We start from the raw sequence: 17,646 nt of genomic DNA on the forward strand, positions 1-17,646 counted from the left end.
TTTATATGGTATGAGGAACAATGAAAGTTCTGATAATACAAAAGTATGTTCCATTATTCTTCTATGTATGTGTACTTTTGCTTTTACAACTCCGGGATTTTCACTGGAGTAATGAAACTGGTGGAATTCAGTTTAAAACGGTTCTTACTGAGAATGTGGGGTTCCTCTCACTTGAGTTTCCAGAGACTATGTATTCTTGCGATAATGGTGAGGCCACCATTCTTTAAAATCAATATTTCAGTTCTTTCTGGAACTGTAACATAAATTTATTTTTTGAACTAGATTGTTCTTTTCAATTTCCTTTCTATAACGCCAAAATCACGGTCGCAGGGGAGGAAGGAATGGCCTCTTATGGGGAAGTAATGTGTGATTGTTTCAAACCCATAGACTTACTAAATAACCGCTAGACCGCTCACTGGCGCTAGTATTATGCTCCTAAATTGGACAGCCGACTGGCAGTCATTTCTTTCGTTGAGCTGAATAAGTATGGTTCGTTTATGTGCTGTTTTTATTTGCAACAATGCACACGGATGTAAAGATAAAGAAGGAAGGAATGTTATATTTCACTGATTAGTTAATCTTTAATTTCTACGACGATTTTTGCTCCGTATTATGTTACAGAAGACGAACTATTGTACTTATACGGCTGTTTATGCGTCTGGTTTCCTCTGAGTAAAGATTCCTTTAACCGGAAGTGGATAGGTGCAATCCCCAGAGAGAATTTCTACCCTACAATGAATCATTCAATGTGTTCAACTCATTTCGAAGATAGTTGTTACTTTTCAAACTACGTTATTACCATAAGATAAATAATTGTTATTATCATTCATCCACTCCATATCCTTCATTTTCTGCAAACAGCTATTGTTTCAGTGCATACATGAATAATTATTCGCCGAATTTAATAATATAATAACTGTATAAATTATAAAAAGTTAATTTCTTAATACGACTGATTGAAAATAATTCGTCTTAGTTACGGATTAATGACACAGTTTCTTATACTGCTACTGCTACTACTACAACCACTTATTGCTGCCACTACTACTACTACTACTACTACTACTACTAATACTACTACTACTACTACTACTACTACTACTACTACTACTACTAATAATAATAATAATAATTTAACCTACAGATTAAATTAAACAGTAGACATTAATTCTTTTATTAACCGTAGTTATGAATATTCACATTCAGAGTTCCTATGAAAATAATGCAAGCCTGGCAGCCAGAGTTGCCGGGTATCCCAATTTAGGCGGGATTTTCCCACTTTTCTGGTTGAATCCCGATAAAGCGAATTGGGGATTGATAAAAAATCTCGATTTGAGAGATAATAGCCTACCACGTAATTTAAACAAATTAGTCTGCATTTCCTATTATCCAATAGTTTTATTTATATATTGACTCAAATGGTAACATTGTACACATAGAAGTAACCTGCGGAAATTTAGCAAGTCTATAAGATAACACATCTGATTGCCACAAGGCAACTCTACTCGCAAGTTAATAGTTCCCCTAGTTCTACTGCATTGTTGATTAATCCGTTTCGATACCTAGTTGCTGCTCTCGCGATTAATAAACATTGTGTATTTTAGGTGCGTTGAGTGACATAAAAAATAGCGTTTTGATATCGTATTTTACACTAATAACAAACACATACAATTGCTGCATTTATAATTCAGTGAACTATGTTTAAATATGGATTCATCATCAGATTACTGTTGCAGTACCGGTTCCGAAAAAGAAAAGTTGCAAAATTAATTTAGTAGGGAATGGTTAAAACATATTCGTGGCCAATAAAAGAAAAACGATTAGCCTGTAGTATTCACTGTAACTGTGTGTCATTCGTATTTTGGTGTTTCTCAAGGAGGCGAATATTACATTAAAAACACGCGAACATTAATTTGCAGAAAGCAAATATAAATCTTAAGATAAAGTGTTGATAAGTCTAATATCTTAAGTTAGTTTCTGATATCCCGATTTCCCTCGCAACTCTGCTTAGAGCAGAAACACGTTATTAAAGGTATCTCGTAAAGGAAATATTGCTCCTGTAAACAAAAACATTTAGCGTTCGGAAACGCAATACAACACGTATTCAAATAGCTGTTTCCAAATCCCGCGCGTTTTCTGCCAACAAATGGCGGCTTTCCACTGCTTCAATTTGGGAACATATTTCTCACTTCTTCGCTACCGCGTGGTAGGGGCTCGTTCAAATCTCCCCTGTGCTAAGGAAAATGTATTTAATATACAATGTTACCAAACTATGCATGTGCTGCCAATCTAAGAATCTAAAATATTGAGAAACCCCAAAATTCCTGAACATGTGTGGTTTCTTTTCATATTGGAAATAAGTTGAACTCAATTCTGGTATGTGGTATGATGGAAGATATAGTGTCTCTCTTCAGAATGATGCGTCCTGGTGTGGAGAATACAAAATGGCATGTAACTCAATTTAGTAAAAATGTGGACATGTGGGGTTTCGCAATATTCCCATTCATTTGAGGAATGAAAGCATTGTAATGTTTATTTTGTAACAGCCTGTACTCATGTGTTAAACCCGAGTCACACGGGGATAGTTTACAGGAGTCAAGTGGTTGAAGTCTCTAAACTTCATGCTATATTTGTGATCACACGAAAATATTCAACTTGAAACCATGCTTGAAAAAAAGCGCGCGCTGAATGTTGTATTCGTAGTGGTGTTTGAAATCTTGTATTCTGTTATAGTAAATAAAAATCAATAGTGAACTGGCATTTTTAGTTTGGTGAAACTGAAGATGCCACCAGCACATATTAAAGCATGTGTGCAGCTAATTGGAGCCTTTTTATTGTATGAATTACAAAATATTCTTGAAAAAAAAAGGCAAAGAGAACATAGGTTAAGAAATGGATTCGTAGAAGAAATATGCACGGTGCATCTAATACCTTGTTGAAAGAATTAGCTGAAGAAGATCCTGCAGAATACAGGAAACATCTCAGAATGAGTCCTGTTTTAAGAGTTTTTAACTTTTTATAACCACTTCTACGTCTGTGTTTTCGAAACCTTGTTCCATGAGTTTACTGGCTAGTTTCTGGAATAATAATTCCCGCTTGTTTTTATTGAGGTATTCTTTGTCACGTATATTCCGTAGAAGTTCATACTTCTCACACATTTCCAAAAACTTTATGATATCGTTGAAATTCCACTTAGGGGCGCTCATTATTAATATTAATTTACTTCGACAATAGGCCTAAATTTACAAACTTTCTACTTGCCAAGTTCTTACAAGTTCGGATTCACACGTGGAAAGTGATGGAGTCAAGTTGGTCACGTGACGGGAAAGTGGACACAAAAGTTGACGGGTCGTCCACTCAAATTCTGCTTGACCGCCAAGTCACAACTTGACTATCTCGACCATATCACACGGGGAAAGTTAAAGGAAAGTCGACTTGCTCCAAGCACTTGAATCCTGTAAACTATCCCCGTGTGAATTAGCCTTTAGAAGTCTGCAGGTGTTCAGGCCGCCACTTGGAGAAATATGAATAACATACTGCACAACATTGCAGAAAAAAGAAAAGTGGTTCCGATATAATGTGTAAATTTAAAGACAAGATTAAATAAAATAGCAAAATTAGAGTTTACATTTGTTATGATATCTTCAGCAAAGTAAGCTTCATATAAAAAAGTTTGTTAGCACTGTTACGTAATTTTATTGATGTATGCATATATTTTTATACGACAGACAAAAAGAGGAAGATTGTTTTAATTTTTCCCTCTTATAATATGTAGTAGACCTACAGTTCAAGCCCTATAGGGGAAGGTTGCCTATATTGGACCAGTTTTTTGTTTTTTAACCCCATGTCTTTAAAAATGATTAGATTAAATCAAAATATGTTTTAGTACATTCTACATACTATGCACTTCCATCCTATAGTGTTATATTTTAAATTACACAATTCCTAATAAATATAAAAAGGTAAAACCAAAATCATGGAAATGGTCCAAATTGGGAAACCGGTTGCCTAATTTCGACTCATAGTGTCCCAATTTGGACCTCGCAAAATACATTGGTAATAGTAAACAAATGAGTACAAGAAGGGTATTTATTATAAATTTTACGTTAAAATGTATCAGATAGTAACATTTGGTGAAATAAGTTACACAATTCCCTGAACTATGATGAAAAATTAAAGGAAAATAAAATAAATTAATTACAGAAACACTATTGCATTCAAGCTGATTGTTACACTCAGAATATTTCTCTTTGCACTGAAATAGTTTTATATTAGTTGCTTGTCTCGGTTACATACCCTATTTTGGCTACGAAACGCCTGTGAATAAGAAAACGTAGACATAAAAAAATAAAAATCTGACATGATTTCCTCTTGCGTTTGAAAGTTACAAGTGGCAGTATAAAGAACCCCGCCGCATTGACAACAAGATTACTGTGATGTTTACACCTCTTTCACCACTTACGGCTCCGACTTGGTGTTTCTCTTTCTGGGCTATAACTTTCTGTTGCCTCTTTTGCACCGTTGTAAACCCAGATTCGTCAACGTTGAACACAGTGTTTGCTGTGATACCATTCTCATCGACAGTTTTTTCCAGCAGATCGGAAAACTGGTTAACACTCTCCCTATTGAACCCCTTAGCTCTGACCATTGATGTCTCTTCTGGGTGACGGAGAGAATGTTTTGAGTTTCCCTTCATAGAAGCACAGAACCTCTTCTTTCCGCCATTTTTTTTCCTTGTTGAAGGTGTAGGGAGCATCATATTTTTCTGCGACATCAAAAGCAAGCTTATGCACATCTTTGATTGTTAACCCATAAAACCTTTCTTCAAATAAGAGAATGTGGTCGGCAATAAATTTTTCCATATCTCAATTGAAGGTTGCTTGCCTTCCGAAGGACTTCTCTGGAAAGCGTTTTTACAATCAGTATGTCTCTTTGCCTATGGCATTCCATATACGGAGCACACTCGTTGAGTCCATAGTCACCATTCCTGTATGCTGCTACCTCCATCTTCAAAGTATCATTTCATCTCCGGTAGGTTCCACTTTTTGACATCTTGGAAACATAAAGACACAGAATCCCCCAATACATTACTTTTTCTTAACGTTGACCATAAGCTAATGCTTTATATTCATGTTGAAAAAAAAACTAACAGTTTCCTAAATTGGACTAGTCCAATCCAGGCAATGCGCAGAGGTCCAACCTAGGCAATTTGTTCACTTATACAAACAGACGACACTAAACAAACACATGAAATTAAAACCTAGTTTTAATACACGCAGATAGTAGTAATGAAAAATACTTGGAATGTATAGTATAGAAATAATTATTACTTACTCCCACTGTATACAGAAGCTTAAGATCCGTAGCATAAAAATTGTGAGAGAAAACACCAAAACATATTAACGGCAATCCTTTTCGCTAAGATGGCAGAAGCTCACTGAACTTCAAGATGAGTACCTTAGGCAGAGTTAGCAAGCAGTGGTGCCAAATGAAATGTTTGAAATACTTCTATGTATGGAAATACAACTGTGGTCCAATTTAGGCAACGGTCCAATTTCGGCAACTTTCCCCTACAACTCGGTCCGAAACATCGCGGATTTGGATATAACTCTGTAAGATAGGCTACATACTTACTTACTTACTTACTTACTTACTTACTTACTTACTTACTTACTTACTTACTTACTTACTGGCTTTTAAGGAACCCGGAGGTTCATTGCCGCCCTCACATAAGGCTACATGCCCCCGAAAATGGGTACTTTTATTAAATGATCATATTTCGATATACTGTACCACGGTCAAGCTGTAACGGGTTGAGGAGGTAAATGATGTCCCCCTAACCCTGTTATATGGAGATTCTGTGGTTTTGCTTTGCCCCCTCCCCCAAGAAAACGGTTCTCTCTCCGCCTATGGGAGCAAGTGTCACTGTTAACAACAAAAGCGCCGAAATACTCAACTGATACTTTAGTATGGGCATCCTTGAATTATTTTTCAAATCTGCCATCCTATAGACAATTATGGAGTTCCAACGTGTTCACCATCCCTTATCCTAACTATCTAAGACAGCTATCCCACTCCTTCAGTCCAGAAAGCTCAAATTCCTATTGATTAAAATATCTTTCTGAAAAAGCTTAGACAATAGGGGCCGTATTCATAGACATTTTTAGCGCGGGTTTCCTGTGGATTATCAGCGTTTTTGGTATTCATAAACCAGTGTTAGCGATAGGATATGATTTGAATTCTGTACAAGTAACCAGTCGATAGCCGGGGCTAGCTTAGTACGCTCGTAGCGCGTGCTGCGAAATGTCTATGAATAGCACCCTAGATGATCACGAGAAAGTTGTTAACTTATTATTGGATGAAATTTATGTTAAACCTGCAATTTCTTACAAGGGTGGCAAAATACAGGATTTCGCAGATAAATTGAATCTGCTACCACAGTGCAAGCATTTATGATTACGTCACTCTGTCAAACAATAAAGATATACCATAAAGTCTTTTTCCCGTAAAGAATTTGACTTCAGAAAAGCTTTACGAATTTGCAGTATCAATTCTAAACATCCTGAATCAGTGCGGATTTCAAGTTATCCCTCTCATTTCAGACAACAATAGAATCAACTGGAACATGCCAGCGTTTCTCATACTATGGTCCGAGGACCACCTGTGGTCCTCGAGGTCTGCCCTTTTGGTCTTTCAAAAAAGACAGAAAAAATAAAATTCAAACGAATTGCGTATCACACTATAGCTGAAAATCTCAGGGCTTGGAAATGAACCATGGCAATCGCCTTTCACTTTTTCTCCCAGTACTGACATTTTATGAACTGTATTACCCTACTCATCTACCGAATTCCCACTCTACTCTCAGCAACAAAAGAGGGATTTAAAACACTATGAACGTGGTGTTTCTGGACATCTTTTCCCTGCACATCCCGCGTCTGTAACCCAGCCAGGGACCACCTGAATTCATAACAGAGGACCAAAGTACCGAATCTTTTCATGTATTTATGACTTTCTTAATAGTTTTGCCGATACCTAGTCTGCACACTGAAATGGTCACGTACTGTACGTCGTATACCGATAATAGAACGTGCCAAATTGCATATTTACTTGTTGGAAATCGGGCATGTTTCTGCATTAATTCTTTTTATTTCTGTTTTTCCAGATGACGATATAAGAAATTTTAGACTCTGCCTATTTTAAAATCCGGGCGAATCAGATCCAAAAATTCAAATTACAATACTTTTGTAATTATATTTTTTTGTACCCAATCACAAGTAACTTAAAAAGGTGGTCCTCACTTCAAAAGAGTTTGAGAAACGCTGTGCTAGAGAAATTATGTAATGGACAACTAACGTCTATTTTTAAAATTCCCTTAAATTGGGAGTGGAGATGATTGTAACTACAGGGGAGATTTAGATGCTGTTGTGGAATGTGGTTGTGAAGATGTTATTTTTGTTTGTGAGGATGTTGAGTTTGAGGAAAATAATATGATGGCGCTGATATAGGCCTAATACATTCAATGACGTTATAGTTACCTACCTAGACGCACAGTGAGCGGAGCGCTGCTGTGCTGTACAAAATTGAAACCCTTCGCGCATCGACATCATTGTGGCAAGTGTGGCATTTAACAGCCTGTACAGGGGCGTATTTTGCGGGCTACCGGGGCTACCGGCGGTAGCCCAAGGAAATTACAAAAGAAAAAGTTTATAATATAACATAATGTAATAATTTTGTATTATTAGTTTTACCATAGTAATTAAAATTAAAGTAATTGTTAGATATATTTTGTGTAATAATAGGGTCAGCGGTAGCCCAAACCCTTTAACCAGTATACGCCACTAAATAACAGGTAGTTGTGATAGTGACTGCGAGTATATCCAGTGTGCATTTGATGAATCTATCATAATGATGCATTTTTGTAAGGCTTATGACTGCACAAATCGCTTCAGGAAAGGCTACAGCATCACTTTTCTTGCGCAAATAACGATATTTAAATGCATCTAATAGTTTAAGGTGCAATCATAATGATGCATTTTTGTAAGGCTTATGACAAATCGCTTCAGGAAAGGCTACAACATCACTTTTCTTGCGTAAATAACGATATTTAAATGCATCTAATAGTCTAAGGTGCAATCATAATGAAGCATTTTTGTAAGGCTTATGATTAAGGTGCAATCATAATGAAGCATTTTTGTAAGGCTTATGACTGCACAAATCGCTTCAGGAAAGGCTACTGCATCACTTTTCTTGCGTAAATAACGATACTTAAATGTATCTAATAGTTTAAGGTGCAATTAATGCAGACAATAAATAGCACTTTTATGTATATTGAATTATTCTGTTAGCTTACACTAAAACTATTTCGGCAAACATATTGCTGCTATTTTTTAAGATACAAACATTATTATAAAATGTGTTATTTCTAGCTTTCCCCCTAAAAAAAAGCCAGAACTACAGTTGCGATTGTTTATCTGCCATTAGAAGAGATAATTTTATTCGAACAAATTATCACAACATAAATTGTATTCTGAACATTCCACAGAAGATTGCTTCCGGAAATCTGGTTTGTGAAAGAAAATGTGACAGATTGTTGTTTAGTAAACTGTCCGAAGACAGGTCGTGATATCAAGACGGCTCCACTTATAAGGCAGCTAGGTCAGGACATAATGGGGTAGGGTGGCCAGTTCATTTTCCCCTTCATTGCATACATCGCCGACTAGCTACATATTACACTAGTAGACTTCAGATGCATACAAACAATAGTTCTTCCTCTGACACATATCGTCAAGTGAGATGTACTGCCTGATAATAGATGTAGGCCTACATATCAGCCAGAACCTCAATCAGAGGATTTGACAGAAATGCAACTATAATAATATCAAACTTAAGAAGCTTGACTAAAAAACTGAAGGAAAAAAACCTGATTAACGAAAATTTGCATGACATTGTAAACAGCAAATTTCTTCAGATCTGACGCTTGATTTAATAAAGAGAGCTACAATACCCCATAATAATAATAATAATAATGATTATTATTATTATTATTATTATTATTATTTAATATTATAGCCCTAAATTATTATTATTATTATTATTATTATTATTATTATTATTATTATTATTATTATTATTATTATTATTATTATTGAGATTCCAATTTAATGCATTTTGAAGTAAGATTTAGTGGATTGATTAATAGCACTCAACATAATAAAGTCTGTTTACTTTTTTTAGGATAAGTAGTAGGTCTACATTTTCTTCATTCCTGTCCGTTTTTATTGTCACTTTGTTCGTCACAATAACACTTGTATAGTATTTAATACATAAATATCAAGAGGATTGTTAGTTTTGAAAAAAAAAATAATATAAGTATAGAGCATATAATGTAGGTAATTTATTTCTTCAAGTACAGTAGGCAGGCCTTCGTATGAAACTTTATTGACGGAATGTGATCCAGTTATATTGGTTTTATAAATCGTATTGTGTACTTATTTTATTATAGTAAGGATAAATAATAATTTCACAGTTTATCATATTTTGATGTATTATTAAGGGTCCGGATACTTATATTTGTGATATTTGTAGCTAGAAACTTAATAGCCTGCCAGCTTGAGCTGCCACAGTAATGGCGTCGAGCGCAACGTTCTATTTGACCTGTCCCGTATGGTTTGCACAGCCACTAATGTAGGGCCTTGACTACATTGCAGGTATGTCTGCAGTTTGAACCCAGTGAGGGCAATATTTTCTCCATCCCCGACATGAAATTATTATTTTTGAGTACAGCAGAGTCGCATTCGCATTGAAAATAATATATATTTGATGAAATTATTATTTTTGGGTACAGCAGAATCACATTCGCATTGGAAATAATACATATTTCATAATATACACAACATTCGCGGAATATGTCTGCAGTTTGAACCCAGTGAGGGCAATATTTGCTCGATCCCCACATGAAATTATTATTTTTGGGTACAGCAGAGTCGCATTCGCATTGGAAATAATACATATTTGATAATATACACAACATTCGCGGAATATGTCTGCAGTTTGAACGCAGTGAGGGCAATATTTGCTCGATCCCCGACATGAAATTATTATTTTTGGGTACAGCAGAGTCGCATTCGCATTGGAAATAATACATATTTGATAATATACACAACATTCGCGGAATATGTCTGCAGTTTGAACCCAGTGAGGGCAATATTTGCTCGATCCCCGACATGATATTATTATTTTTGGGTACAGCAGAGTCGCATTCGCATTGAAAATAATACATATTTGATAATATACACAATTAGAACTAAAAACAAGATGTATATTACTAAAAATTTTACCATATAGATTTCATTACTGTTACAATACCTAATATTGTAATTAAATGAAATGAAGCGTGCCTCATTACGAAATTCTTGCACATTCATTTATGCATGAATCAATAATTTTCAGTTGCATCGCACGCATATTTTGGTGTTTTAAAATTATAGGTTATGTTTACTCTATCACTACTTACTTTATTTTTACATTCGCAATTATGCAATTATAATTAAGCGTAATGTTACGTATGACGACTTGTAAACGCAATTGCAGTTATTCGTTTCATACAGTACTTCAATCTGAAGTCTGATTAGTTAAATATGTTACTAGGACTAAACTAGCGCACATACTCCTTGCATACACGAATTAGTTGGGTTAATTTAGACTTTTATTATGCCTTGTTTATAGGATCAAATGCATTTCCAAAAAAAAAAAAAATAATTTGAATGGTTTTCACTTCCGAAATCACAAGAACTACCTCAGCGCTAGTAGTCAGTGACATATGCAATGGAAGGGAAGAGGAACTGGCCACCCTACCCCCATTATTTCTTGGCTTAGTTGCTTTATGAGTGATGCTTTATTGGTCTTCAGACACTTGACTAAATGACAGCTGTATTGCAATAAGGCAACCTCAAAGCAACCAGATTTACAAGGTTATGTTGCCATGTCAAATGTGAATGTGATAGCACAATTATTCAAATTACAGACCACTGTATTAATATATGTATAAATATATTGCTGAATAATTTTTTTTTTACAGCGAAAGAAAGCAGTTGTGTTGAGAAATCTTCACATATAGACTACTAGTTATAGACAATGATAAAGCATTTCCAGAAAATATCAGAAATGCTTAATGTACTCAGTTCAAATTAAGACCATTTGTCTAATTTTGATGTTCTCCAATGCCCCGTCATTCCATTACTACGTTATGATACCATATAGGAATTATAGGTTATGTTTACTGTATTTACCTTATAAGTTATTTCTATATCCGCAATTATACATTATAATCAGTGGCGTATACTGGTTAAAGGGTTTAGGCTACCGCTGACCCTATTATTACACAAAATATATCTAACAATTACTTTAATTTTAATTACTATGGTAAAACTAATATTACAAAATTATTACATTATGTTATATTATAAACTTTTTCTTTTGTAATTTCCTTGGGCTACCGCCGGTAGCCCTGGTAGCCCGCAAACTACGCCCCTGATTATAATTAAGCATAATGTCACGTATGATACCCCGCACTTTCAATTTGTATTTTAATTAACTTATTTATTATGATACTGAGTTGTATTGAATTGTATTTATCAACTATGTAGGGGAAGTAATTTACGGTAGGCCTAACCTATGTAGGCTACATTTCATAGGAGAGACTGTGGTGAATTTTCTACCTACAAGTAAGGATGGTAATTGTGTTCTCAAAATAGCTTTCGTTCTCAACTTAAAATGTTGATGCAAACAGGTTATGTTAACATGCTGAATTAAAATTAACACAGTTTTATAATTATACCTGCAACATATTATGCAACAAATAAATGGAACTTATGCACACTTTACACTAAATAAACATTTTAATTGTATTATTTATTTTTTTCTTACTATACTGGGTTGTATTGAATTATATTTATCTACTATCTACCAGAGGACGTAAACTAATATCACAGAAGGTACTGTGCTGAATTTTCTACCTACAGTTAAAGAAGGTAAATGTGCTGAAATGCCATCAATTTAAAGTAAATCAACTATAGTGAATATGATTAATGAATCGAAGGATAATTTATTCGGTGCTTTTTAAAGCATATTAACAAAAATGGTAAAGTAAACCAATAGACAAAAATGTTTGTAATGTGTGAGGCTATGGAACTGATACCTCAGAACAAAGATTATGCATACTTTAAGAAAGCAACTTTGTCAAGTACAAATTCAAGTTCACAGTTAGTATCATAATATGAACATATTATGTAGCCAGTGGGTCTACTGCCGACATGAATGCCACTTAATATGATTTGATGAAAAATTCGCTATTTTTTTTCAGCTTTACATTTGATCTGTTCATAAACTAGTGTAGCTTTATATTTAATTTGTAGGCTAAAGTTGACAGTGTCAGAAGAACTGGCAGTGGAGGAGGGAAGCCAGCAAAAATTACTGCAGTTGATGAATTGGTATTAGATTATTAAGAAAAAATTCTGCAAGTGTTGCTGGTCTAGGACAGAAAGACCTGATGGCATTGGAAAATAATCAACATTCTAATTTGTAGAGCAACTTGTATTTGAAGCTTTGCTCATAATGCATGACTTCTATTTGTTTGTTTGTTTGTCTTGTTATGGCAGGTCCCATTATATTTAACAATTCTTCAAGCTTTTCAGCACTTTACCTAAACTGTTCATTATATAACTTATATTAAAATAAAAGAGATTATTGGCACAATACAACTTGAGGGGCTACCATCTGTATGTGACTCAGATTGTACTGGCCAGTCATCACTACTCGCATCTGTGGAGCATCCATCTGCAAACATTGGAAAAGCACAATTTCCTCCTCAAATCCAATCAATTCAAAATTCCAATGTAATTCCCTTTTCATCTGTGAATCTGTACAAGTCTGTAGCTTCTGAATCCCAAGCATTTGTCGCAGGTGACGATCAAATCCTACTGATCAGGTAATTGAAGATATATACCAATAGTATCTCAGGATAATATACAAATTAATGAAGTAGAAGCCATTCCATGTAGCAGTCAATTCAGTATTAGGGACCTGAGGAAACCTACTTCCACTCCACTCCTAGAAAAGACCACCAGTAGATAGTTCATTGACAGGAAAGAAACTTATGGCATTGTGGCAAGAAAAACAAGTTCTTCAGTTACAAAAACAAGCAACAGAGGATCAAATTCAGTTCCAAAGGATGGAGCATGAATTTAAAGTACCGGTAACATAAATATGAAAGAAGAACATAGAGTGAAGATGAAATTCACAGAACTTCATATAAAAAAATGAGTTTGATCTTGAGATGAAAAGAAGAATTCTTGAACTTGATGTTAGGAATAGGGAATTGGACCTTAAAACAAACAGCTAACTGAAATCACAAGATTTCGAAGTAGTTATGGTGTTTATTTTGTTCAAGTCTATATGTTCTTTTTTATTTAAATTAAAAAATTTAATCTAACATATTAAATCACATTAGGTAACTTCAGTTTTGTAGTGGTTTGGTTTGTAGTGGTCGTAATATGTTATGATGTCATTTTGATATTTTCATAATGCCATTCGGTTTATATCATTCACTGTATTAATAATACCATATTCAACATATCACATGAGGTTATCATGCTACTTAAAACAGAAGCTATTTAAATTTATGTAGCTTCTTAAATAATTGAATAACAAGTTAATCAGTAGGTAGTTTAACTTAATTCCAATTGAAAAACCAAATTTATTGCATGTTATCACCTATCACATAATCTATATATGGCTTATTTATAATATAGTAATAATACATAAGAAAAAAACAGTAGGCTAGGCCTAATTATAACATGACATCAAAATGTTCATAAATCAATTGTTAGTTTCATTTTTAATTATTTTAATAGACATGAACATAATATGAAATATACAGTATATTCCCTCCAGCTAATTTCTTATATGTTTTAAATAAACACACTGCATATTTCAAGTAATTAGTTACTTTCTTTCATTGAAATACGACATTAATATAATTTTGATACAAATGCAGATATATTTCAACTTGTAACATCACTGCGTAATTAAAATAAAGTGGGATTTTTACATACATTGTGATTACACTATAATGTGTTAAAATATTTGTGTATCAGTAGTAATATTTTATACAACACAGTTATAGTTAAGTCATGTCATCATTAGATTCTATATAATTGCGGTTGTGTTGCATCTAAAGTTACACCACACAAGGTAATAGTCTATGTCAGATTAAAAAAAAATAACAATTTTAGGTTTAATAATTTATGGTACAAGTTACTGGTACTGCTTAATTTTCAGTAAAGTAAAGTTATAATACTTTTGAAAATATCCAAGTTTAACATGCATAATAAACAATGTTACATGTACTACAGTGAATGAAACTTACTTTATGTTAATTTCATCCCTTTGTTTCACTGATTCACAAACAAATTTTAGTCAGGAACGTACTGATGGATAAGGTGCTGGTAATGCTTAATTTCCAGTGAAGAAAAGTTATAATATAGGTACTTTTGAAAATATGCAAGTTTAACATGAATAATAAACAATGTTACATTTACTGCAGTGAATGAAACTTATTTTATGTTAATTTAATCTCTTCCTTCACTGGTTCACCAACAAATCATATATTGTGTAAAATAGCTGTTGCCACAATTACACTTTGAATTCTGTCCAATTTTAGTCTGATTCCAGTAGCTAAAACAGGAAATCTTCTTTTCTACACCCCATAGCTCCTCTCTACTGGACTTCTAATTAATTTTCGAGGCTCGAACTCGGAAAATATAGCCGTCACTTAGTTCAAACTGTAAACTGAGATTTAAAGGGAGAAGTTCATTCTGTATACACTTTATTTAGATTTTTCGAGCAATTGTATTATATCTGTAATAAATAATAATTTAATTTCGGGGTTCGAACCGTCGACTGACATTTAAAAGAGAGGTTAAACCGTCGACTGTCGACTGACATTTAAAAGAGAGGTTAAAGTGACAGACGTTCATTGTGTAAATATATTCATAAACAATTAATATAATTGCGCTTTTTATGTACCTATAATAAAGAATAATTTAATTTCGGGGTTCGAACCATCGACTGACATTTAAAACAGAGGTTAAACCGTCGACTGACATTTAAAAGAGAGGTTAAAGTGACAGACGTTCATTGTGTAAATATATTCATAAACAATTAATATAATTGCGCTTTTTATGTACCTATAATAAAAGAGAGGTTAAAGTGACAGACGTTCATTGTGTAAATATATTCATAGACAATTAATATAATTGCGCTTTCTATATACCTACAATAAAGAATAATTTCATTTCGGGGTTCGAACCGTCGACTGGCATTAAAAGGAGAGGTTAAAGTGACTGACGTTCATTATGTAAATATAATCATAGACAAATTAATATAATTGCGCTTTTTATGCCACTCTAGTGCAGTGGTGTATACTGGTTAAAGGGTTTGGGCTACCGCTGACCCTATTATTACACAAAATATATCTAACAATTACTTTAATTTTAATTACTATGGTAAAACTAATAATACAAAATTATTACATTATGTTATATTATAAACTTTTTCTTTTGTAATTTCCTTGGGCTTACCACCAGTAGCCCCGGTAGCCCGCAAAATACGCCCCTGCTCTAGTGTCACCTTCGTAAACTACGCCATCAATTGCATGCATAAAACCGTCAGACTTCTTTTATTATGGCAGTGCTTTTGAATCCCGTTGTACTTGCATGCGTGCAAGAACGACCTAAGCAGGGACCGCTAAACTTTACAATTGCCTCGACATTGGAATATTCCAGTGATACAGTAGAATTGAATAATTATTTGGAGTTCCGTAAGTGCTTTCAGAGTGGATACATCTTATAGTGCTTATTGTGTGTGAACAGTGTTATTTGAAGACATTTCTATAAATTTAGTTGTGTTAATTTGTAATTCGTTCCTTTCTTTTTTATTTTTCTTCTCTCAATATATAATATTACATACACTCACTGAAGTTTTTTGAATATTAACGAAATACAACGGGGTACACCCCCATCTGTTAGGGATGGGGACCTAAACTCATTACATAACTATACATTAGAGAAAGAAACAACACAAAAAATGGAGACCGAGGAACTAAATTCCACTTCTACATTTAATACACAATCGCAAAAGTTACCGGTAGTATATTATGCACAAAATTCAAGAGGACCATATGCAGTATATGTCCAATCTCAAGACAATAATATAGGCAATTTACACCCACTGAAAATAGGACGATTATTATTTAAAAGAGAACACAAAGATATTCAAGAAATTAAAAGACTAGGCAGAAATAGACTGCAGATCAACTTCACAACAGCACAGGCAGCTAATAATTTTCTAGAAGACAAAGTACTAGGAACAGAGAAATTGGTGGCCTTTATTCCTAAACATAGAGGTACTTCCATCGGTGTAATATGAGGAGTCGACACTTCAATTTCTATTGAAGAGATACAAAAGGACATAAATAGTTCGGAAAAGGTATACAAAATAGAACGTTTTTATAGAAAGATGTATGTAGGGGAAGAGGTGAAATATATTCCAACTCAAACAGTGAAGATTACTTTTGAAGCACAAAAATTACCTCGGTATATTACGTTATACTTTGTTAGATACGAGATAGAGAAATATAGATTTCCTGTTCTACAATGCAAAAATTGCCAGAGGTATGGACATCACGAAAAACAGTGCAGAGGACAATCCAGATGTGTGAAGTGTGGAGAAAATCATACCTTGACTAATTGTTCAAGTTCAAAATTGCGATGTTGTAATTGTTCCTTGGATCACTTAGCGAATAGTGAAAAGTGTGTGATGATGAAATCCCAACTCAATATTAAAAAGAAGATGACAGAACTTAATATATCCTTTCATGAAGCAAGAGAGATTGATTCAAAGCAAGAAAGGTCGTATTCAGCAGTAACGGAAAAAGATTTCCCACAATTGCCATCAGTCCTTCCTAGCCAGACACAATCCACCCAACACTTTCCGACCCCTCTAACACAGAGTACTCCGCGTAAGCGAACACGGATAGATTTACCCACAGTTCCAGGCCAAAGAAACTCCAAAGAAAATCCTTTTCACCATTTCTACAAATCCCAACCGGGCAGGCTCGGTATTCCCACTAGATCTCAGAGACAGACCTTACTATTAGATAGTCCATCTAAAATACATACGGTTCACAATAGTCAACACACCCTTCAAGAAGACGCAACTGCTCCAGTTCACCCAAATACAACAAATGCTCTATCAATGACATTTATAGATTCAATATTAAATCGTCTAATAAAAGACGTACAGAGAATGGATCCCACGAACACAGAATTGAGCGAGAAACTAGTCCAAGACTATAAACAAAAGATCCTCCTTAATTTAGTACAATGAAGAGTGTTCCTCTTCAGAAGCTATCGATATAAAATTTAAACAGACATAACCTTTCACCGTTTCATAGATTTATATACATATTTATATATACTTCTTACTGGGTTATTTATACATATTTTCGGTTAGCCCTTCCAAACTCTCCGATGGCAGATCTAAATTTAAAAATTCTGCAGTGGAACTGTCGTAGTCTCAAACATAAAA

Source organism: Periplaneta americana, chromosome 15 (genome assembly GCF_040183065.1).
Source record: "Periplaneta americana isolate PAMFEO1 chromosome 15, P.americana_PAMFEO1_priV1, whole genome shotgun sequence".
NCBI lineage: Eukaryota > Metazoa > Arthropoda > Insecta > Blattodea > Blattidae > Periplaneta > Periplaneta americana.